Genomic DNA, 25,630 nt, shown 5'->3' with positions numbered 1-25,630 from the left:
TTAAGTACGACATAGGTAAATTACGCGCATTAATGGACTTTAAAGAGTCCGATAATGAGAATAAGTGATAGACATCATTTAGGTTATTGCAAACAACTCTGAGCGGGTTAAACAGCTCTTAATTATATTTACATTGACTAAGTTTATCGAAGATAAAGTGCCTAGAGAAGCGGTTGGGGACATTCAAGCTTATTGCACCAAGTTATGCAGGCGAGTTAATAGCGCCATGTATTACTTTGATTACGGAGGAAACAAGAACACATGTACCTTTCTCGAGAGACGGTAAGGACTACAGAAGCAACCTATTTCCATAGGGGGGAAAAGAGGCAATCGGATCCCAACCTAAATTTCTAAGGGCAAACAGCAAGAATTGCTTTTGAACAGATTCAATTGAATCTACATAGCACCTATATGAAGGGGACCACAAATTACTACACATACATATTGCCTTTTCATTGACACTACACATACACATTGCACACAAATTATACCGGTCTTGAGGGATAAGTCTGTTAAGAGAGCTCTTGTGTGTGGAGATTTCATTGCATCTAAATGATATATCGTTCCACTTGAATTTTTCCATTTTTCTATTACTATAATAGTGATGAACGAACATAAACTTAAATCGACCAATTTGTTCTCATCGATCAAGAATCTCTATATAGTAGTTCAACGCAGTACACAGTTCTCCGCTATGTATTTCTTTATGTTACAAATATTTCGCAAATGTACTACAACACTTAAATAGGGCATGAGGTAGTAGAAGATTAATTAAAAAAAAAAATAACAAATTTTTTTTTAAGAAACAGGAAAAACTAAAATTCACTTATTTATATTAATAAATTTGACTTCTATGTGCAATTTGTTTATTTTTTTCTATGAAATTGCCAGGCAATCTACTTCTCCGTTTAGTTTTCCAACGATACTTTGCACACAAGTGTTTTGAAATTTTTCTTATTTTCTTACAAATTTCTGCTGCAGACTGACCGAATCCTGATCGATGAATCCTTTTAAATAAGAGTGAAAAGTACAACAATCACTCGATTGTCTTAAATTTACTTTTTATTTTTCGATTCTAAATTTTCCGATTTTAAATTTTCATTCAAAATAATAAATACAACCATATGCATGTTGAAAAAGAAAATTTTATTTAACATATTTATTATTTGACATAATTTCTTTTCTTTTGATCTCGAGCTTATTTATTTATTTTTTATTTTCTTGAATGTAGTAAGTAATATTTTTATAATTAAAAAAAAAAAAAAAAAAAAAAAGGAGAAAAAAAGAAAAACTTTAGAATAAATTTTGCGTGGTTTGAAACGTCCCCCTCGTATATCCACATAGATGCAGGTTCTTGGAACAAAATATAAGTGAATTTATGCTGCACGAGTAGATTTGAACTAAAGTAACTGAGGTAACAAAGAACATAAAATCTAATTGCGTATATATGTGCGTATATATATATATATATATATATATATATATACGTGGGTGTATGTGTATATGTATATGTGTATGTTCTAATATTATCAAAACGTGTCTATCTTTTGCAGACTTGCGTATCTCTACATTATTAAAGTCCAAGCTGAAAGTCATGTTGACATCGTCGCTGTACTTGCAATCGGAAGCGAAAAAGTAGAAAGTTAAAGAAAATGTCTAGCATGTTAGTTTACTTAATAAGAGCTTTTGGATATTGCCCTCTGCTCTTGCCCTTATTGTCGTAGACGCGTACGTGATGCAAAGACAATGACTGAGAGAATGAATGCGAACCCAACCCAATCCAATTGAAATTTCCCGAAATTTTGTTTTTACTTATCTTTTAAATATTCTTAAACAAATTTTCCAAATTCAATTTTAAAAAATGAAATTTTAAATTTTTTACAAATACAAGCGTTTTACCTAAAGCAAATAAAGGCAAAAAGGCATAAAAATGATTCAAAGAATTTTACTTCATGTAAATGAAATGAAAGAATTACTTTGCAGAAGGGCATTGAAAATTCGTCTGAAGGCTCATACAACTTTTCTTCTTTTCTTGCTTTATTTTTTTTTTTTTTTGTTTTTTACTTTCATTCATGTACAGATGCATAGATGTATAGAAGTGAGTGTATTGCATATTGTGTATTATACTTGATGCTAAGAGTTTTGAAAAGTTTTCGTGCCTAAATAAAACCGAAAAGAGAGAGACAGAGAGGAAGAGAAAGCAAAGGAGTTTTAGAAAAAGTATAATTCATAAAATATGTCGAGAAATATTTGATTGCAAGCATTTAATGGAAAACAAGTGGAGAAAGTTTCCGAAGGCTTGCAACGAATTTTTTATTATCTAACACCTTAGATCAATGTCTTTGAAAATGACATGAAATTAATTTACTTTAATTTTTTGTGTAATTTTACATATTATATATATATGTAAATCGAAGCATGTATTGCATGTTAATAAAAATAAAAGTATGAATGAGAATTAAAATCGAATATTTATTGATATTTTAAGGAGATTCCTATTAACAATCGATCCATGTAAAGCAAGAGTTGAGAAACCGCTAACGGAGTAAAAGTTTTTTAGTTAAGGGCCGTACATCTTGCTTGCTTCAAATGTCCTGCAAACAGACGTACGACCCGTTCGAAGCTTTACTTAAAAAAAACTGACTTGATCTGTTCAGTGCGTTATGCCAAGTATCTTATGTATTATACGCTATAAGCTGTAGGCTCTGAATATCTCAAGATATTACAAATAAATTAAAAATAATAAGTAATAGATTTGAACTTTTGTGTTGAGAAGGTGCGAAAAAAAGCATTTGAAAATTTCTTTCCTTAAATTTTATTATTAAATGTTAATTTGAATATTTTGTTGTTGATGATGATTCTCCAGAGTATAATTTTAATACGCACGCATCCTCACTTCCATATTTTTAAATTCTCTGAATAAAATAAGTAATAATAGGCTCGTTTTCTAGGGAGTCTTCCATATCTCGTTTCTTTAGTATAGAAGCCGTAAGAAAAAGTTAATTATTCACCGAAGATGCATAATCTTGATATTCCTTTAGGCATCCTTTAGGTTATAAATAGTTTTCGAACGTAGTTTACCTGACTGCTTTTAGGTTTGACCAATTTGAATATATTGTCATAATACATGCTTGCATACATTAAATTTATACTATAAACAGCATTGTTGATGTTACAAAGTAAATCAAAAAGTTAGTATAACGTTATCGTTTCTCAGTGATTATGGGAGGGATCTTTAACAAAAATTTTAATGCTTTTCTCTTATACAAGCTTTATGGGTTGTTTGAATGTAAGTGCATCCGTATTTATAACTATATATATATCTGAAGCATTATATTAAAAAAAAAAAAAAAAAAAGAAGAAAAATAAGAAGAATTTAATGTAATGTCTCCGTATATAGAACAAGAGAATGTCTGGCTTCCATCGTGATCTATTTTTTAACTTATTCATTTATGTTTGCTTTTTTGCCGCTTATTCAAAAAGAACTATAATGACAATCACCTTATCCTATTATTCAATTTCTATCGTGGACAAATAAAAAAAATTTCTTAACAAATATATTACAGGAAATGGACATAAGGAAAGCGTTAGATAGATAGACTGTTAGCCAGCTAATGTGATAATTGCTCTATCGAATTGTTTATCGCGATGTATAAAATTTTTAACGCTGACGAAATCGCGTAACTATTAAAGAAGAAGAAGGAAAAAAAAACTAATAAAAACACGTTGCTCACATTTTTATTTCATAGCAAGTTGACGTCTGTTAGCCGTCAAGACACGAGTTATCAATTTTGGGCCTTTTTTTTCTTCATAGTCATCTATCTTAGGTCAATAAACTTCATACAATCATAGATAGATGGATATTTCTAGTACTAACTGTCGTAATGTACGTGTAGAGGGCATTTTTGTGAGTGATTGATTATGAAAAAGACAACAAGATGCCGATCCGGATCTATTGCATCTTTTGCCCTCTTCGCTCAGCTTTTATCATTGTTGATGAGTATTGCTCGAATATAATAAAGAAGAGGATAAGATATCATACAATTGGATCTATGTTATTAGCATTATCCTTAAATTTATTACGTCTTATTATTAATATAAATTTTCTGTTTTTATTGTGTCATCCTGCCCTGATTCTATACCGGCGTATTACGCTACTCGAGAAGTCTAATACTTTGAGGGGATGTAGCAAGAATAGCTGACCTTCATGCCTTTGTAAATGTCCTTCTATAACGAACTTTTCACAATGCCCAGAAATTCCTTTTTCTTATAACGCCTATGAAAATAAATCTTTTGCTCGTAGATGTTTCATGATCAGCAATAAAGTGAAAAAAGCTTATAAGAAATGGTTTAAGATTTTTATTGTTTAAAACTTCATATAGTTGCAGAACTGTTAGCTAAAATGCGGTATCCTAAGTTTCGAAACAAATTCAACAATCAATTTCTTTATAAGAGCATAAATTATAAGTGACATAATAAAATCTTTGATTTTGAATGGACATGTAGAGAAATAATCAATGAATGAAACTTTCCAAGTAAGAAATTGACTCGAGCGCATAGAGAATTTATGTGTGCTTTAGAGCGTAATTTATTTTCGATAAACACCCCCAGGCACTTCAAGCTATTTACAATAGTTTACAATAGTTTAGTTTAGGTCTTGACCGTCGCAGAAGAGCTTAAGGCTTGCGCTATCTATAACTTGGCGACAAAGTTTTCTGGGAGGTAGCCGTAGGAATACACTGGAAGAAACGCTCTTTTTTGTCATAGTCTATTGCAAAGAAGGAAATAGTAACCAATCAGCTGGTAAATGGTTACGTAACGTACGTTGATATAACAATACTCGAGAGCATGGTACCGCCCGCCACGTTTGTTGTAGCACTCGATGTTAACATATCTTGAAGAAAGGTAGTCCAGTGTTGGCTAACCGGCATTGTATGGTTAAGACGAAGGCAAGAGCGATTATGTCGCGTAAAGTAAGGCTAAAATCTTTATAATCTAACCTTAAGCTCCACGGGGGTCAGGAGCCCACTCACTACGTTACGAGTACCTGCGGCTAGAGGTGACAGCATTGGTATACTACATATTGGTACTTGCCAAAATCCTTCGTGAGCAAGCTTGCATATTTACATACATGTGGAAACCTCGATGGAAGCTAGCATGTCTGTCCTCAGTTTGAATGCAACAGTTAACTAATGTGTGAGTCGTGGGTACGGCCCTTTGGGAGTTATCGCCCTGGTTGTGATTTCTATCATTTCGAAAGCGAATAATTAGAGGTAACGATAGACCTCAACAGTCCTCAGAATGGGTTTATGGCGCCATGCACAATAAGCGCATCTAGTTTCTTCAATATATTTTAGGCCCCTACCCCAAAGGGATTGTCTAACTCTCTCAAGGGCGCCGTTTATGCAAAATTAACCCGTGTGCCATCGAACACCATGAGGTTAAAGCGACAATATATGTACCCAAATTAAACTTCGAAAGACATCTGTACATTTGTTAACAAATATGAACGATTTTTTCAAACAGTTCTCAACAATACTAAAAGTGAAAATATTACTTCACAATATCTACACATGCGAAACGGTATGCCTAAATACTGTTATCTGTATATTATAAACCATAATATATTTTTATTCTCTTCATTTCTTAATAATAGTAACTATAAGCGAAAGTAACTAAACTTTCACATATGTGGTCAAAGGCGTCAAGAGGTTAATAGAATTCAGCAAATTCCATATAGACAATGACAATAACAAGTGAAATTGTGAACTGTGTGCAAAAGTCTACAAGGAGAATTCACTAAGATCACTATGTCAAATTCTTTTAAACAGGCACACGCACTTGTAGCAGACGTTTGCAAGAGGTAGTACAGGATGGTTTTTCGTTTTCATTTATGATTCCGTTGGTAACGTGGGTTAACGGAATAAAGGGACATGAAGATAAACAATGACAAGAAACATTTCGCAAATGAATTGCATTTCCTTCAATGCTTCTTCGTTTGCCGGCGAGTTCGTGGTGGACTCTTTCCCTGCAACCCTTAATGTTTGCTGTTTTCTGGTCTGCGTATAACATAGTAGGAGGAAAAGGTCCAGCAGTGTTTGTTTAGATAACCTTGGTAGTGAATACACTTTACCGGTTCATAATGTAACTCGTCTACTAATCTTTTCTTTCAATGGCAGCACTACTTTGGTTATACTATTACCCAGGGTGATTACAGGATTACATTGGGACAGCAAACAAATGAGAAAGCATAGTTTGAGTGATGGTGCGTTGCAATAAGAGAATTGATGCCACTGTCGTTTACATCTACATTGTCATGTTTTTCATCTTTTTACTCTACACCAATTATATCATGGTTGTGGGTGGTGCCGTCTTGAATAATTCTATCTATTTCGACTACCGATGACAAGCGTCGTTGTCTTACCACATCTGCTATAATAAGCGAAGAAATAAGGAAAAGCTCCTTTTACATTTTCGTGACACGAGGAGAGGACGTGCCTGAATAATTCCATTTAGAGACGCCTTTAAACAAGTCCGAACTACGGAACAATTATTGTAAACTATCTTAAGATGTATTTGTCAAAAAACAAAAAAAAGAAAAAAAAGTTAATTTGTTTCGCTAGAAAAGAGTAAATGCGTTTCCGATCTCTGATCAATTAAAGTTGTAAAGCAACCGCCCGCATATTTGCAACATTAAGAAGAACCCATTGTGTACTCGTGTGTGATGTGAAGTTGCTGAGGTTTGGATCAGGTGAACACGGTGACCGGGGCAGCGCGGCAATTCATATTTGCCACTTTGCCACTGTATCTATCGATTTGCCACTCGAGGTTTTTGTTTCACCATGGCTCAGTGTTGTAGGCAATGGGCGTTCAATAGCGTCTGTTGTACCTCTAAACTTAAATCAAACGTTTGTCTATCAATCTATTCGGCTTTTGGCTATTTCGAATGTTGATCGTTGTCCAAGCAGGCACTGTCATGTTTTAATTCAGCCATTCTGTACGGGTCCCACAGACAGCATCAAGCTCGTCTTTAACATGAATAGGTTTATTGACTGTTAAAACGAATTACTCAATAACAGTCCAATACTGAGTTTTTTCCACTTTCCACACTTATAAAATAAAATAGAAAGACTCGGATTGACTTCTTGCCAATGATATGAAAAAAAAATTTTGGTGAATACACATCAACGTTTGGACAGGTATTACATATTGCTTGCTCCTGTCATGGAGACTTTTCCGTCGACCTATATAAGTAAACAAGTCTAGAACTATTCTAGGATATTTAATAGTCAGCTTTGCCGGATTACAGCGTTTTACCTTGTTCGTCTATAGCAATTTAAAACCATCACATCGTACGACGGTACGAAAGTCAAAAATGCAAAAAATTAGCACACTTTGAACCAACACTTAATGGATAATCTACGAATAAGTTTAGTCTCCTAAAATGCATCAGTTAACTTTAAGTTAATCAAAGATATACTTCGTTCATTTCATTGTATTGCTCATGTTCATGTTAGTCTACAAACAGTATGTATTTGCGTGAATTTTCAACAGAATATATTCTTTAGTGAGCTCGATTACCTTCTTAAAGTGGAATTTAAGTTTTTATGCGCTTGACAGATTTGATTCGTTGTTGTCCTTGTTGTTGTTATTGTTATTTGTAGCAACCCTTTTCAGTTTAGTACGAGCATTTCTGTTGCTTTTAAGCTTATTCATGATTGTAGCAATTTTTAGTGGTACTTACAGAATGCAAACCTGAGCCATTATGGTGATAAAATGCTGCGAGTAGCTGCTGCAACTGCAGTAGTCAAGTAAGAAATGAAGAATTCGCATGCTTTCTCACCAGCGATTAAATACCTTTGCATATGTATGTATGTATGTATGTATGTATGTATGTATATAACTGCATATTTTTGTATGCGATTAAGTGAGGATATATATATATAACTAAGAATGCTGTACCGTAACTAACTAAATAACTAAGTAAGGATAACGTTATTGACTAAGAGTATATGTTAATCATACTTTTAAATAACTGTAACGTTACATATACGTATCTACTGAAAATGCGTGATGTTAAAAGTGTATGAAAGTGAAATTTATTAGATGCCATTATGTAGGCATTATGAGTCTCTTGGTAACGTTAAAATGCAATTAGTCAGCAGAGTGTCTCATCATCACAGACAGAAGATAATAAATGCACTCTACAAGGGAAAATTGCTTACAATTAAAACTTCTTTAATGCTATCAACAGTAGTAGAAGCGATGACAAAACAGAAAAAAGAAAACAAGTAGATGCACAAATACACACACTCATACATAGACACACACACACACACACACACGCACAAAGACAAAAGCACATATACAAACATATGTATGAATATATGCATCTACGTTTTTTATATAGATATAGATATTTATATGAGAGCATCAGATATTTTAGTATTGAAGAAGAAGCAGAAAAGAATGCATTATTCATTTGTACTATTAAACCGAAAAATGTATGCAAGAGTGTGCTCATTTATGGCCCTGACCCTAAAAGCAAGTATGTAGGCATTTACACACACACACACATATATATATATATATATATATATATATATATATATATATAAATGTATGTAACTTTCTTACTAACTTGTGTATAGTATACATTTACATACATTTCACACTATGCATACGTCTGTACGCCTGTCTATATGCGTTTGTATGTATGGATGGCATATTTATTCATTTTGAGAAGTTCCAAACTCTTTGTATGTGTAAAAGTTTTTGTCTGCGTTCTTGACAATTTTTGAGCGCAGTGCTCTATCATGTCACACATACAAGTGTCCATACAGTTAGTTATAAAATACATGCACCCGAATTGGTTTTCCTTGTAAATTATTCTCTCTTGTATTTCCCGCCCCCATTTTTTTTCCACATCTTTGCAGTACCCCACGAAAAGAACAGAATTTTTTTTATAAAAAATAGTGCATTTCTGCTGCCAACACAGCAACCAGCAACAGCGTACACTTTCGCTGACTTTCGTACTGAATTAACAGAAGTAAAAAAATTTCTATGGGCGCGCGAGCATGGATGCTTGCGTCTATATATAAGTATGTATAAATGTATGCATGGATATGTCTATATAAATATATATATATATATATATATATATATATATGTTTGATTAAGAATTTGGTATTTTATAGCGTGCCCACACTGTTGTCACGATTGCAATCATCTTTATAAGTGTCGTTACTTTTAAGAAAGACAAGAAAAAGCTCCCGAAATAAAAATTATATATGTAAAAAAAATATATATATATATATATATATATATGTTTATATATTTTATGCATATATATATATATATATATATATATACTTATTATATCATATATATATTTATTATAAAGTGACGCCAAACGAATTTAAACAATGGCTTACGAACGGAAACGAAACAATACATTCTCGCCTTCTGTTGCAGGCATAAAGAGGATAAGGCCTAATTTACAATGGAATGTGTGTGGAAAAGAATGGCGTTATGAAAACAAAGATAAGCTCAATTAATTGCTATTATAACATTCGAAAGACTTTCACATCCTATTGTTCCCGATGACTGCGCTATAATTTTTATAATATTTATTCATGCGATCATTCAGCTTAGTTCTAAAAGTCAATTTTCGAATTTATATGTAAACGCCTGTAAAAACCGAGCAACTTCTATAAATCCCTTCCTGTATAGTTTACAAATAAACTTATGATATTTCTTGACGCTACCTGCATAAATGTAATATCTTTTACACCCGTCAGTAATACGCTAAAATTTTATGAATCTACTTCAAGAAAAATACAGAGTTTCCAATGCTCATGTAATTAACACTAATCGGATGGATTCATTAATTTAAAAAGAGGGATAAGAAATATGCGAAAACACTTTTCCCGAAGCATTTTAGAAGTTTTAACGAAGAGCTAAAAAGCACGCAGAACAACAATCATTGCCGAATTGATTCCGTCTATCAGGCGCGTGAGTTAAGTGTTTACCGGAACCTAATTTTAGATATTATATATAGACTAAATCATAACGCGTCATGTAAAATAACTAATGCTTAAAACTAATAGATGTGCTGTACGTATCACAAACGATATAATTGGCCATGAGCTAATGCACCGTCATGGTGACTGAAATTTCCGCAAGGCGGGCCGAGTAACCCGTCTAAAGCCGGTAGGCAATCAATTCTGGTGTCGTCAAAGAGCGTAAGGCCTCATTAATACGTAGCAAGATATTTAAGAGAAATTGATCGCATCTGATCCGATTTAAAAAATGTACTCGATATAGTTTTATTCGATTAGTCTTTATGGTAGCGTATCTAGTACAAGTCGTTCTTAACATTGTTAAAAATAAGTACTGAAATCTGGTCAAACAATGACGCATTGACGTCTAACGCACTTATTTTTCTGGTTAGGGCGTTAAGTTAGAGCGTTAAGTGACGCCCACCAGGTTGCCAATGCGCACACGTGCGAGGGCTCATACCAGAAGCGGAATACCAGGTGTAAAGGTTTGAGTATAGTTCAAATCCGCTGCCACATCCCGAAGGGACGCAGACGACGGACGTAGACGACTTATCTGTCGCGCGAAAGAGATGCTTCAAGCGATTCCGAAAATGATTCTGAACGCAAGGGTGCAATAAAAGTACCAAATAAGTTAAAAAAACCCCGACATCAACGTAGACTTAATATCTCGTCATCAGAGTTTACGTACGGGTATGTAAAAATAAAAATCTTCTATGGCTTTTTGCAACAAATGTTACTGAAATGATCTTAAATTGCGTTTAAAATACTGACTTTAAACTGCTCTCTACAGCTTATACGGAAATGATTACATGATTGCATAGAGATAATGCTCTTAAATCTGTCTTTCACCCGAACATAATTAAAAATTCTCTTATGAACTAGGGATCAGTCATTTCTATTATTTTAGAACGAAACTCCCGTCGATCGCTCCTTATTGGTAAACTTGGTGAGAGCTTCTCTTATTAACCGAGTGAGCGATGCCGGTCGATGCTGTGCATTGTCCACCGTCTTTATAAAAGAGTCAGTGTTGACTAAGCCAATATGTTAACGCTACGAAATAATAAACACTAAGCCCACACAACTATACCTTTTAAATATCTGTGGCAAACCTATAGAATTTGGAGATGACACTTTTTGATCGTCGTCCATATTCACCAAACTTAGTCCGCACTAACTAACTAACGCTCTTCCCCCAATTTGCGCAGTTTTTGAGTAGGAACGCAATGTAATTCCGTTAAGGAATTTAATGACTCTCGTCCGCTGGGGTTTTTTATCATTGGCCTGAACAATCTGCCATTTAAACGGCAAAGTGAGTAGACGATATGTGTCTATACTTTGATTAATAAAATAAATTATTATTAATAATAAAAATTTAGCCAGAGAATAAATTTTAAGACTTAAGTCTTAAAGCACTGGCACTAGCTTTATTAAAAACTGTACCGCACTTGAGATTTGAGCCGACGGAGCATTGAGTTGCTAGTTGAGACTCTTGCCTGCTCGGCCACTAAGGCGGATGATTAATAAAATAAATTATTATTATTGTCTTTTTTTTTTTTTTTTTTTTGATACATTTTTCATCGTTGATGACCTTATATATATTTTTCGTTTTATTTTATATAATATTTTCATAGCTATTTAAAATAAATAAAATTATTATTTGAGCAAAAATCTTAAAGGTACAGCACAACAACACGTAACAAATAATCTGAAAAGATTAGCCACAATTTCTGATATAAAGTGTTTATGTATTTTTTGTACTGGTTGCTATACTTACCACAAAGGGACGATAGAATATAAAAAAGACGCTCAGTCGAATGATTAGTTTACGTAGTTAAGGGTAATATCTAAGTTTTTTTTTTTCTTTTCATTTATTTACAGTGGAGCATACGTTTCGAACAAATTTGCCCATGAATGTGTTCGTTAAACAAGTAATTATTTATTAGATGAAAGTATATTTGGCGCCAGTACTTTCTTGTTGACGTCTGTAACAATGACTCATGACACTTTATCTGTATTAACTGAATGTATACAAATTTTGTCTTTAACTAAGGACATTAAGCAAAAGAACAAAATGAAAGTAAACTTGCGTGATACCGATGTTTTTATATATACCTACGCCACATAATCTATGGGATAGATTAGCAGTTTTTATAAACGTATGAGTTCATAGTAAAACATTAAACATTTTTATTAAAAATAAAAGTTGAATTTGTCTCATAATATCATTATGCGTTCAAAGTAACATCCTTCAAGCGATCATTACAGCATCAATGATAAATTGGTTACCTCATTGCCTTATGTCGGCTTGTTGTTGTTTTTCAAATCGTAAATTGTTCATTAATGATTATTTAATGTTATCACCTAATATAAAAAATGCATCTTTTACTTTTTTTCTTTGCAAGTTTTTCTGATATTAAAGGAGACTTGATTATATACGAGATTGTATGTATGTATGTATGTATACCAAAAAGTAACTAAAAACAACTAAAAAAAAAATTATTGTAGGCCACGGCCCACTATCAACTACTCTACACTAATTCGATTAATATAGTTATTCATATCATGACTTTTCAAAATAATTCATAATTATATGGGAAGTATTTGAAAAACTGTTCCGATCCGAACCCTTTTTAAAAGGATCCGTCGCAAGATCAAAATTGCAAGCCGTGGATTGAACACAAGAATACAGAATTGAACAGACGGACATACAGAATTATTATTTGAATTGGTCGGTGTGATAAAAGGTGAGTCTTTCTCAAGTCCTTCCAGACAAACTTAATATACCTTTGCACCGCAAATGGAGTAAGGTATAGCAACAAGCAAAAAAAATGTATGAAAATAAGAATCTATATCTTTTAAGAGAAGCTACACATGAATTGAGCATTGCCTTTTTCTATTCTAACGGTATGGTAGCTAAATTCAAGATAAAGCGAAAATCACTTAACATGTCGCACTTTTTGACTTTTGCGATTTGCAAGAGGCCGTTGCTACTTGAGGATACCAAAACGCCATGTATTCACTAAAATCGGAATAAAGATATTAGCGGATTACTACTTCAAAGGATTGATAAAATTGTATACATTAAAGTTCGGATTGCTGCACCCAATACCCACTGTATTGTCTCCACCTCTCCGTATTTTTCTCACGAGAATTACTCTGGTACGTTTGAATATGACCAATCAGTCAGAGGCTGCCCCGTATAGTAATGCGATGATGATCAGAAAACGCTGGCGAAAGATAGATATAACGAATGTGGCGGCTACAACCTAGTGAATGTCTATCCAATAGGAAACTATTGTGCCTTTACCGGCTGAGCACTCGCTGTAGCTACAACCAAGTATAGTTTACTCAACGGAGATATAATTTGCAGGCGCAAACATTGACTTGGTAGTCGCGATTCTAATTTACTCGGTTACCCTTTGCGGGTTGAAAAAGTTTTGAATCAATTAACGAGGTCGTAGCGAAAGCTGAAGTGTAAGTCAAGCATCTTGATCAATCGTTCAATAAAAAAAGCTACGAAATGTTAGAAAATCCATTGAGTGATTGTATCACCTCTTAAGGAAAGTATGTTGATCACCAAACTTGAATATTTTTATCAAAATCTTATTCACTGTTGTGTTATAAATTTGTTTTTTTTTGTCTGTTTTTAGACCAAAAGTTTTAATCTCAAACAATTTTTGCTTAAACTTAACAATAAGTTGCCAATGGTTGTTACTTAAACAATAAGTATTTTATTATCGTCCTTACGGCTTACCTGAAATTGTTGTTGTTGTTGTTTAAAACATTTGCAAATTTTGTATTTAACAAATGGCGATAAGTAGCGGCGAAACACCGAATCCGTTGATTGTTGTTAGTGAGAAGAGATAAAGAGAAAGTGAATTTTAACAGAAATGTCTTTTTAATCTTAAGTAAGTATTTCAATAAAATTGCTTTCGTAATTTTTTGATTATTATAATTTCTTTTTTTTTTTTTTTTTTTTTTTATAATTTTTTAATTCTTGTATCTTGTTGTTGGTGTGTAAAAAATTTACAAGTACTTTATGACATAATGAAAAAAAAAAACGAACTCTTTCAAGAAGAAAATAGTTAAAGCATTCACAAAAACTCAACTAATAGTATTTACGTGTGTACAACAATTTTCCATAAATATATACAAATATATATATAACTATATATATAGATGTAGATATATGTATATATTTATATATTTATATATATTTATATATTTATAACTATATATATATATATATATATATATATATATATACATATATATAGATTTATAGATATAGATATATGTATATATTTATATATGTTTATTTTTATTTTAAATTTATACGTTTAATATAAAATAACATTAAAACTTTATCAGCACAAATTGTAAAGTTTTGTGTTGTTCGTACAAAAACACTCTACACACACAGAAAAATACTAAGTATCTATATTTTATGTATATAGTTTATAGTATAAATGTATATCTGTATAATAAACAATATATATATATATATATATGTATATGTATATATAACACACAACACAACAAATGTTTATAATACGTAACATACATATGCAATTTTTTTTAATTTATTTATGTATTTTTATTTATTATTATTTTTCTTTTTTATGTAACTATAGTACACTAAAAAATACAATGTTTGTGACAGAAATTTTTGAAAATTATTCCCATTATTTTTTTTATTTTTTTTTTTTTTTGTTGTTGTTTTTTTATTCTTAATTTATAAATAAATAACATGCAAAACATATATTTTGTAAGAATTTGTTAGTATTTTTTACAAATAGAGAGAAAAAGAAAGAGATAGAAATATATAAATGCATGTGTACTAGTGAGTAAAGACGCAAAGAACACCGTATGAGTAATTTTTCATTTAATTTTTCAATTCGAATTGAATTTTGCTTAAATTTGACGGCTTTTCAAGTAAAGTAAAGCAAGCCTCTTAAGAATAATTTCAAATATCAAACCATCTTCTGAGATAGCTATCTTTACAATCACCACATAAACCTTTCCATATATCAACGAAAATGATCGAAAACCGTAAACTTACAAGCAAGTATTATTAAAACGCTGCACATATTCGATTTTGCTCCATTGAAAATTCGATTGATTTCATCACTTTTTGAGATAATATAGTGGTAATTGTTCGAATTTCCGCTAATATTTTGATACGTCAATTATTCACGCTTTAGGTATATTTGCATATAAATACAAATTTTCTGTCAGAATTTGCTTACGTTTCGTTAAGCTAATCCAAAATATTAATTTGGTTACAATTTTCGAACCCATGGAAAGGAACTTCGAATTATAATAGCATTTTTTTTCGCTTTCTACATGATTGTGTCACATGATGGAAGCAGCGGGTCATTAACAAGTACCGGGCAAGGCCAACTCTAAATCACCTCGTCTACTACAGTGAGAATATTGAAATTGAAGTGAAATATGTTACATTATCCTTCGACGATGGACGATTTACTTCTGATGTAAGCCCCCATGTCGGAGGATGCTTAAAACGTCAATTGACTCTTTTATGTCAAATTGTTATTATGAATCACTTAGACCTTTTCGCCATGTAAAGATTTCGCTTTCACAAAGAGAGAATTGTATGTTAGGGGCCTCGAAAAATTGCCCTATCCGATCCAAATTTGAATATGCATATGAATGCCAAAACAATTTTATTCATCGATTTTTGTTGCTGGGTTCTGAAAATTATAATAGTTTTCATGTAATGAATTTGGCAAATAATTTATTAAATGCGAAATAGTCGAATAAGGGGGCCGAACCGAACCGTTTTCAATAAGGTTTGTCCTTGGAGCAAATTTCACCAACAATATCTCTGTAGTTATGACCTGTAGATTGAAAACAAACGGACATAGACACAAAGCATACGGAGAGACAAGCTTGATAGATCGATCTAGAAAGAAATTACGAATCGGTGTAGAAAAGTCCTTCTGAATACTATATACATCCGCACAAGTTTAATATAATTTTATATGACAGATGATGTAGGGTATAGTAAAAACCGAAAACTTTTGAATGATAAATATATGAACTTAGACAAATAATCGACAAATAAAAATTTAAAATGCATTATGAATCTTTATCAAGGTCATCTAAAATATTATCAGCAAAATATATTAATAATCGCCAACTCACACTTCCACAATTAAAGAAAATTCTTCGTAATATATTTATATATTCGTAGTGGCTTAAGATTGTTAGTTAAAAAACATTTGTACCATGGTAAATATAAATTTTTCCTTTGTTTACTTACTATAAGCATAGCCTTCATAGTCTTGAATTCATGCATATTTTCCTATGAGAGATAAAAATTAAAGCTTATCGCATCTAGTTTTCTGATTTTAAGATTTTCCATGAAAAATAGATACGCGCACTAATATTGTTAGAAGAACTTGGAATCTCACGTTGGACAAAAGCGTACGCATTTGGATGCTTATTTCTTGCTTTTCTTAATGAAATGAGAAGAATTATAATAAAAAGGATTTAAGAGGAAAAAGCAAAGTCTTTTATATACTCCTTATAAGTTGGTTGGCTATAAGTCCATGCTTATATGTACGTACATAAATATATCTATGTACATGTATCATCATTTCAAGTTCTTATAGCAAAAAGTTTCTTGAATACTGGTCCATTGTTTAACTAAGTCATGTCTATTTCTCTTTGGGCAGATTATTCAAAAAAATATTAAAGATAAGGATATTAATTTCATTATTCTACACATTAAATCTGAACAACAATTCTCTAGAAAATATTTTTATAATGAAATGCGAGGAGAGTGAATTATTAATAGTAAAAGCCGTCCGTGAATCAATCGATTTAATGTCATGCGATAATTGCGACATTTTAACATGAATGAGAGAGATACGTGTGAACATTGTTAGAAAAAATTTAATAGCTATGTTTAGCATATATCTTGCGACACAATAATACCAATTATTTGAAAAAATTTCGATATTATCTTAGCGAAAATGAACCACAAAAACTTGACGAATGCAAAGAGAAAAAATTGCATCAAATTGTATATGATAACTAAGCTCCGGTTCCTCCACAATGTACTTTAGTTGTACAGTTGTCTAATAGAATATGTATTATATTTAAAATGTCGACAAGTAACCCTATTGATGGTTTCGAGGCATATTCAGTTTTAGATGTAGGATCAAAAATAAATTGTATGCAGCGTGTTTTCAAAGTTCCTGACCGCTACTAGCAAAGGGTAATAAGAAATTTAATCGCCTAGATTTTGGTATGACGGTGAGTATTATACCGATTTTTTAAAAGTATTCCCCCATAGTTGCATTAATTCTTTCATTAATTGCTTCAATCTAAGCCAATCTCTTAAAAGCAGAAATACCACATGTAACTGCAAATTATAAGTATTTCAATTTAATTCCTAAACGCTAAGACTTCAACGCAATCAAACTCGTAGCGGAATACAATTGAAATTGAATACGGGAGTACGTAAAAGCGGAAGGATTAAGCAAAAAGGATGAATATTTTGAAATGATGCTATCAATAGTTAGCTAATCTGAAGGCAGTTTATTGCAAACATTTGCTGAGGTCATTAAAAGATTTATAAAAACAATATAATCGATCAACTAACAATATATGCACAATATGTATATTTATTTATGTATGAATGTACGTATATATGAGATACTTGCCATAAATTGTAAGTTATTGAAAGCCATATTTTTAAATTCTCATTATATAAAAATTATACGCATAGTAGGGCAGAATGATTAACGGAGGCAATGCAGGCCTATCCGTCAGCCATAAAACTCACGCATCGTGAGTTAATGTTAGCTTCTCAACTTTTACTTGCAATAATTTTAGCTTATATATCAATTAAGTAGAATTTCACTGTTTGGCTGACATTTTTTCTCTTATTTCATTACATAATTAATTTTGTGGCTTTTTGAGTATATAATGAAGGAATAAAATGTTCTATATGTTTTTGTGTACGATATAAGTATATCGTAAAATTATATACGATGATATATCGTAAATGTAATGCAAAAATATTGCAGAATTGCAGATATCGATGATTCATTCGTTTTATACGCACTACCGGAAAATAAGAGTATACTCATGTCCTCACAACGTTTGCAACATTCAGAAAGAAACTTCAGAGATGCAATAAAATCTATATACTCTTGATAAGACTCATGTTCTGAATCAATGTAGGCATGTCCGACCGTCCATATATATAATGTCTACTGTAGACGATAAAAACGAGTCTATCGGTTTCAAATTTGGCAAACACTTTGGACGATATTGCACGCAGGTTTGTACTAAAAATAGGTCAAACCGGTTGAAGGGTGCGAACACATCTGTTTTCAAAATCAAAAAAAAAAAAAAAAAAAAAAAAAAATTAGGGGGAATATTAAGGTAAACGTGGCGGAAATAAAAGATTCTTCTATCTTTTTAAGCTTTTTTTTTTTTTCTCACAAGATATTCAGTTATATTCGTATGCTAAACTATGAATGAAAACTATGTACCGGGGAAATCATCTATTATTGATTGACATGCTGAATTCAAACAGGGTCATGTAAACACCGATGATTGTGTAAGTATAATATCGGCTGGTGTTGCCTGAAATATCTGACTCCTTCATCACACTGACATCGTAAGGCATTATATTTATTGTTTTGTGTTGAAAAGCTCTGTTCGAAATGGGTACCGTATTCACTGACACCAGATCAAAAGCAATAATGCGTCGATAATTCAGAGCACTGTTTGGTTCGTCATCTATGTGGATGGCAATCAGTAAAAGTCGTTCAAAATGGGCCAAATCTCAAAAGTTATCTGGAAAGGTTATAACATTTATTCATCGATGCCACTGAAAAGGGACGTGGAGCCAATAGCGAATATTACATGGTATTATTAGATCGATTGAGTATAGATATGAAGAAAAATTGTTCTACCATGGGCAAGAAAAAACCTTTCTTTCACCAAGATAATGCTTCATGTCACAAATGGATAAGAAGGATGTTTAAATTCAATAACTTGCTCTTCTAAGTGCTTCTCCAACCATCGTACGCTTTCGATCTGGTCCCTAGTGACTACTGGCTTTTTATAGACATCAAAAAGATGCTCTAGGTAAAGAAATTTGACATAAATGAAGAAACTGAAACCTATTTTGAGAGCAAAGACAAGTTCTTCTACAAAAAAGACATGAAAACGTTAGAGGAGCTTTGGAATAAATGCATCACTGTTGGAGAAGACTACATTGATGAATAAAATCGAATTTCTAAAAAAAAAAAAAAAAAATAATCGGTGTTTTTTAGACTGAATACCTATTAATTGCTATAATAAATTGCATGAGATATTTTTACATTGTTCAAAAAATTTTCGTCTCAGTGAATGATGTTGACATGAGAAGTGACTAACTGTTTGACTTACCCAAAACTAATAGAGCTGAGTTTTGAGAATAAATATAAAACTACGCCGCCAAAATACGCTTTACTAAAGTTTTCTTGTAAGGTGACTACTAATTCCTCTAGAAGTCATTATGACAACTTGCAAGAGAAATGAAATCTTAATCATTCTGATTATTAGAGAAATCAAACTGAAATTGGAATTAAGATACCATTGTAAAGAGCTTTTTGTGGCAAATCCTTTCACGATAAGCCATGATGAGGCTCTACACTTACGAAATTATGCTCGACACATTAATTGTTTGTTCTTTTTTAAATACAATTTTGTAAAACTTGCCATGGTCTCATATATCAACAAATTGCAGCTAAAGAAAAGTGGAAAAAAAAAAAATTAATAAATATTGAAGAAAACGAAGGTAATTTCACGAATTATTAAAGGAAACAATCTGTCGGAATCAAAAATACTAAAACAAAACCCTCGAGAGTCTAAATCTACTTATAAAGAAAATGGTTTGATATCATTGCTTGTCTTTGAAATCGAGAGTGATATAATTTTACTTTGAAGTATTTGTTAATGAAAGGAACGATTGGAGACAATAGAAACAGTTGGAAAAAGGCGGAAAAACGTTTAGAGAAACCATAGAAGTTATAGGAAACTTTTAAAGATTAAAGATTAACAACGATTTGCTCTCAATTACAAACTAATTAATTATTATATGTTTTTTGTGTTATTTTCTTATTCTATTATTATTCTTTTTATTTATTTATTTTTTTGATTTTTTTTTTTTTTTTTTTTTTTTGTTTATTCTCACATTGGATCCAAGCGTTTAAACGAAACATTTTGTTTTAGAAATGTGAAGAGAAATGCGCTTTAATTGTTTTAACTTTGTTTTATTTGTTTTAATACATTTTTCTCCCTTTAACTATTGTTGTTGTTTTTTTTTTTTTTTGTTTTGTAATTGCAATTAAGTTCCGTCCATTTGTATTGATTGGCATACGAAAAAGTTGACTTTTCGCCAATAAACGTTTCCTTATCAAATATCTTTTCTTAAGTTCTTAAGTTTCTTTGATTTTAATTTATGCTTTCCATAAAAAACATACGCATGTTCCTTCAAACGCACACGCATATATATGTATTATCGATTTTTGAATACTCTTTTCTTCTCTTTGTTTTTTTTTTTTTTTTGTTTTTTTTGTTTTTTTTTTAATTAGAAGCTCAAATGTGTTTTTCAATTGAGTGCTAAAGGGGAGGTAGAAATATAATATATATATGGATTGATTTGTAATAGCCAGGAGTTGTGATACAAGGAACTCATTTCTTATATTTATTTATATGTGTAGTACATGTTAACCTCAATGTCGTGCTTATCTTTTTATTTGCAACGGTTATTCACGTTTTCCCTTCCTCCCCAATTTCTGCAATGCTTCTTAGACCGTCCGACTATGCATGTATCTGTCTATCCGTTCATTAATTCTAAGGTCTGTCTGCCTTTTATTACTTCTTCGAAAAATGCAAGTCAATCTCCTGCTCCTAGTCTCCTTTTTTTTTTATGTTTCTCTGATCATATGAGGAAGGGATAGACATAATCCCTTAACTTGCTTGCTTATTGTCTGAAACTAGTTAATCAAGTCTGTCGTTTTATTTTTATTTTTTTTTTTCTTTCTATTGCATGGTTCTGCACAAAAGCACAGATCTCTCTGACAGCCCTTTGATTTTTTGATTCCTCAAAACATTAAACGAGTTATTAATGAACTGCCTACCTGCTTGTTTTTTAGTACGCCCGCATATCTGTCTAACTAATCACTTGAGGTTTAAATATTTCCCTGTAGTTAAGTCAGTGCGTGTGATCGGATCCCTCAATCAATCAATCCATCCGTTTGTCGGTCTAAAGTTGACAATTTTGTAATTGTGAAAGTTTTGTTTCGGAAATTTGAGTTTAGTTAATAGATGTTTCACAGTGAAAAGAGCAGGCGCCCGAGCTTCGTTTGAAACTGACTCTAACTGTTTCATTTGCTTTTTTTTGGGGGATTACTGTTTTGAGTAGAGAATACATTCCACCCTGAATGTTTTGGTTTTATTATTGTAGTATTGTCGTTGAAAGTTTCTTTTTGGGGTCAAAAATTAACATTTACGAACGACAGCTCAGTTAATGCGAGTGATTGGGTTTTTTTCTCCTTTTTCTTTTTTCTTTTATTTATTTTTCTTTTCTTTTTTTTTTGCATATGCGCTTCAAGCAAACTTATATATAAATACATATATATATATATATATATATATATATATATATATATATAAATATAAAACGTAATGAAAACAAACAATAGTCGTCAAGAAGAGAATAAGTTATATAGCCGTGAAAGGTAGGTGATGGTGGCGGTGGGTGGTTGTAAAGTTAGTCTACGTAAATTTAATAGACTGAGGCGTACATGTGTTAGTGACGCATTTATTCTCTTAGTTTATAGTAATATACGATAAGAAGGAAAATATATATTTAAACGCACGCACTAATCTTTTAGACCAATCATCCAAATGAGTTAAAGCAAAGGGATGAGAACAAATCGTAATGAAATGATTTAAATTCAATTTTATTAACAATATTTTTTTACTTTTTATTTTTGAATTTTTATTTTCATTTCTTTTGTTTTTTAAATATTATGTTTAGTTTAAAGAGTATATTTATTTGATTTCCTTTGTTTCAAATTTGAATTGAAATGTTTCACTTAGCGCTCGTGGTAAGCGCGTTTAAAACCGTTGTCGAACAAGTTTAATGAAGGACTAATACTTTGCTAACGAAAATTTTGTCACACTTGTCATAGTCAGTAGTGTGTGATACCTACATATACCTATATATATATATATATATATATATATATATATATATATACGCTGAATAAGTTGAAATATATTTAAGCTTTCACTACTCAGTACAATGTTACAATTAATGCTCTCTTTATAGCATAACAAACTGCATAGAATCTTCGACGGAGAGCATTAATATTTTGACATTTATGCGACAAGTTACTAAAATAGGCATGGATATGCAATTAAAGGAAATTTAATTATAACATTAAATTAGATTTTCTTTCTTCTATACGCATATATATTATATATGCATATAAATATATAAATATATATATATATATATATAAATTTTTTCTTTTTCGCAACTCATGGCTTCGCGTACGGACAGTTAATATTTCTAACATTATTTTCATATCACATATCAGTCAGAGCCATAAGTAAACTCATACGTTAAGATGACTTGTCTTCTCTTGTTTTAAGCAAATATTGTAAGAGTGTGTGCTTTTTGTACACATGTGTTATTCGTAGTGTGATTTAAATTATTATTTTTATTATTTCTGTTTTCTTTAATACGTTCTTCACACTCACTTTATTTCATTGATTTTTTGATCGCTTTTGTCCACATCTTACAATTAATTATATTTATTCAGTTTTTCATAATAATTTACTTCTTCTTTTCGAATGTTTTATTTCTTTTTTTTTTTTTTTTAATTATTTCGTATTTAACGTTGAATAATCGTATCACATAAAGGAATCGTCAAAAAAAAAAAAAATTTTTTTTTTTTTTTTAAGTAAAAATCTGTTCCGTGTGTTGTGAAACAACATTTCATACACGATATTAGAGCTAAAATGTTGATTTTGTCATTGATTCTCTCTCAGCCTTGCTGAGTTTGATGTCATGGTTTTTCGAGCTTTTGTTGTTCAAGCAATTACAACCCTTAAAAAAGCTTTTCGAAACACAAAACTTTATTTTATATTTATGAATAAATAGATGTCGTTTATAGTTGCCATTACTTAACAGTAGATGATGACTGTTGCCGGTAAAAGACCTAAAAAGACAAAAAAAAAAAAAAAAAAAAAAAAAAGCAAAGCAATATTTTCCTTTCTTTATTCATCATTCAACTGTCTGTATATGCAAAATTAGTTAATAATATTGACTCTAGGCAGCAATCCTACAGATTTATCATCGACATCAAAACATGCCTAACTCTAGTCGGCCAATCAAGTATTAGGTCGATCATGTCACACACACACACTAAACAACAAAGATCGGATATAATCTCCACATTGACCAATCAATTGTTTCGCGATATATTCGGCAATGATTTGTATCACGATGCAAATTTCATAAAGCCTTCTCTTTGCATTGATACAACAAAATTTATTCACGCTTTGCGGAAGCAGTACTCGTAAAAGGTGCTTACTAAACTTGAGAATAGGAAAGTCATAGTAAGAAGGATTATCTGCCTTCTTACTGGCAATTCATTTAAGCTTAAGTTTTTTTCGAAACACATGTTTTTGTTACGACATTTGATTTGTTTTGTCGTACGCTGTGGTAAATAGTGGACTATCCCTCTACCCAAAATTCTCTGCTTTAGCATATGTTGAATAGTAGTTCGCTCAGCTAGAACCTTTGTAAATTTATAATAGCAATTGTTTTCTACTGGACAGGGTGTGTTGAAATAAATAAATAAATAAATACATGGTTGTCCCGTTTAATTTTACACTAAGGGATAACGTTTATATATGCTGGGAGTAAATCTCTGCTATCTCTACAAATTATGTACAAAAAATTCATTATGCGTCCAATATAATGTTACCTTAAAAAGAAGTAATCGTTTAGAGCGAATGCGGAGCTTGGCTTAGGCTTCGCAGAGGACAGCAAAATGAGCGAAACGAGCCTCTAGACATCAATTGGGTGTTTGTAAATTGAAGCAACATGGCACAGTTTGGGCAGACATGTGGGGATTTGAAAATTAAAATAAATTTGAAAAAGCTTCGCTGAGAACGGAAAATTAAAATGAAACTAAAAGTTGTTGGTGGAAACAACGGCGTTTATTTCAGAAACAACCGTCATCAGGGAAAGCGCGCATTTCTATATTGCAACAGTGTTGCCATGAATATATTACATTGCGAAGCTTAAAAAGCACAAACGAAAACAGAAAAAGTCCTTATTTTTGAGCTTCCAAAAAATGGATCTCTTTCGAATAATTTTTATTTCTTAAATATATGTTCTAGGTGTTTGCATTTATTTTGGCAATTTTTTTCACTTGAAAGACGCATTTATTGAGAAAAATTAGCACAATATACATTAATCAAACTGTTTCCCATCATTTTCTATAATTGTTCTCCACATTTCTGGCAAAATGGCGATACGTATCGAAAGAAAAATATTGCTTTAGCAACGATCCAATCATCTACTCATTTTCGGACTTGTTGAGCATTCGGAACAGACAAGTCATGCTGCATCGATCTGAACAGGGGATAATCAGGGGAAGACGCTCTAGTATTTGGTGAGTAAGATGGGTGCAGCAGAATTTCCCATTCGAGCCGCAACAGTGTATCCTTGACAACTCTTACATGTTGTGTGGTCGAGTGTTGTCTTGCAACCGCTATCGCTGATCTATTTTGCAACAATACATCGTTCAATTTGTTCAATTGACGTCGGTAGACATCTGCTGTAACAATTTCATTCGGTTAAAGCGGCTCGTAATACACCAATCTTGCTTATCCCACCATATGTATAGTAAAACTTTGTTGCGATAATTATTACGCTTTGGTGTCGATGTGAATGCCGCTAACCCATGACTTTCGTAACAGATCCATTTTTGATCGTCACTCGCAGTACACCAAAGAAAACTCTGATTTTTCTGCCTGGTAAGCAAAGAAAGAAGATGTGTTGACATGGTTCGAAATGGAATTTTCGGTCAAGTCGTATTGTAGCCATTTTAGTTGATTTATCAGGTGCTAAGCTATTCGAAAGTTCTTTACGAGTTTGGAATAGGTTTTCGTCTATTAATTCTTGCGATCTATTGCCTTTGAATTTTTTTAGCGTTCGAGGCGTTTTCTTGTCATCGGCAACCAAAACCGTCAATTGCAAAAGCTTCTAAAAGTGTTTGATGGGCTTCGGTAGCAGCTTTCTTCAAGTCAAACAACATAAGTTAAGAATTTGGAAATTTCAATTTTGAGCGTTCCATGATTATCGTCCATATAACTCTGCATAACTTAATAATGTTAAATGAAAAAGATGTTGAGATATGTCAAAATTATCAAATCCATGATGACAACACTTGCAAGCACTTAATATATTCATTGCATGTATCCATCCAAATTAGACATAAATTTTATAAACAATG

General features: G+C 31.8%; 1 protein-coding gene across 6 annotated transcripts in view; it reads right to left on the bottom strand.

Annotated features, from left to right (window-relative positions):
• LOC119641871 (probable serine/threonine-protein kinase DDB_G0282963) overlaps window positions 1-23,104 on the bottom strand; it is a 154,936-nt gene extending 131,832 nt beyond the window's left edge. For 5 of the 6 annotated variants that reach the window (XM_038040774.1, XM_038040781.1, XM_038040791.1 and 2 more), the window contains exon 1: window positions 20,284-20,805. The gene's annotated coding sequence lies outside the window, so the exon portion shown is untranslated. Of the gene's footprint in view, window positions 1-20,283; window positions 20,806-22,862 lie in introns of those variants that run through there. The other variant, XM_038040756.1, reaches the window with a different exon arrangement.
• Window positions 23,105-25,630: the final 2,526 nt, after the last annotated feature.

The sequence above is a fragment of the Glossina fuscipes genome, unplaced genomic scaffold, assembly GCF_014805625.2.
Source record: "Glossina fuscipes isolate IAEA_lab_2018 unplaced genomic scaffold, Yale_Gfus_2 0, whole genome shotgun sequence".
Lineage (NCBI taxonomy): Eukaryota > Metazoa > Arthropoda > Insecta > Diptera > Glossinidae > Glossina > Glossina fuscipes.
This window is presented reverse-complemented; position numbering and strand designations above follow the sequence as displayed.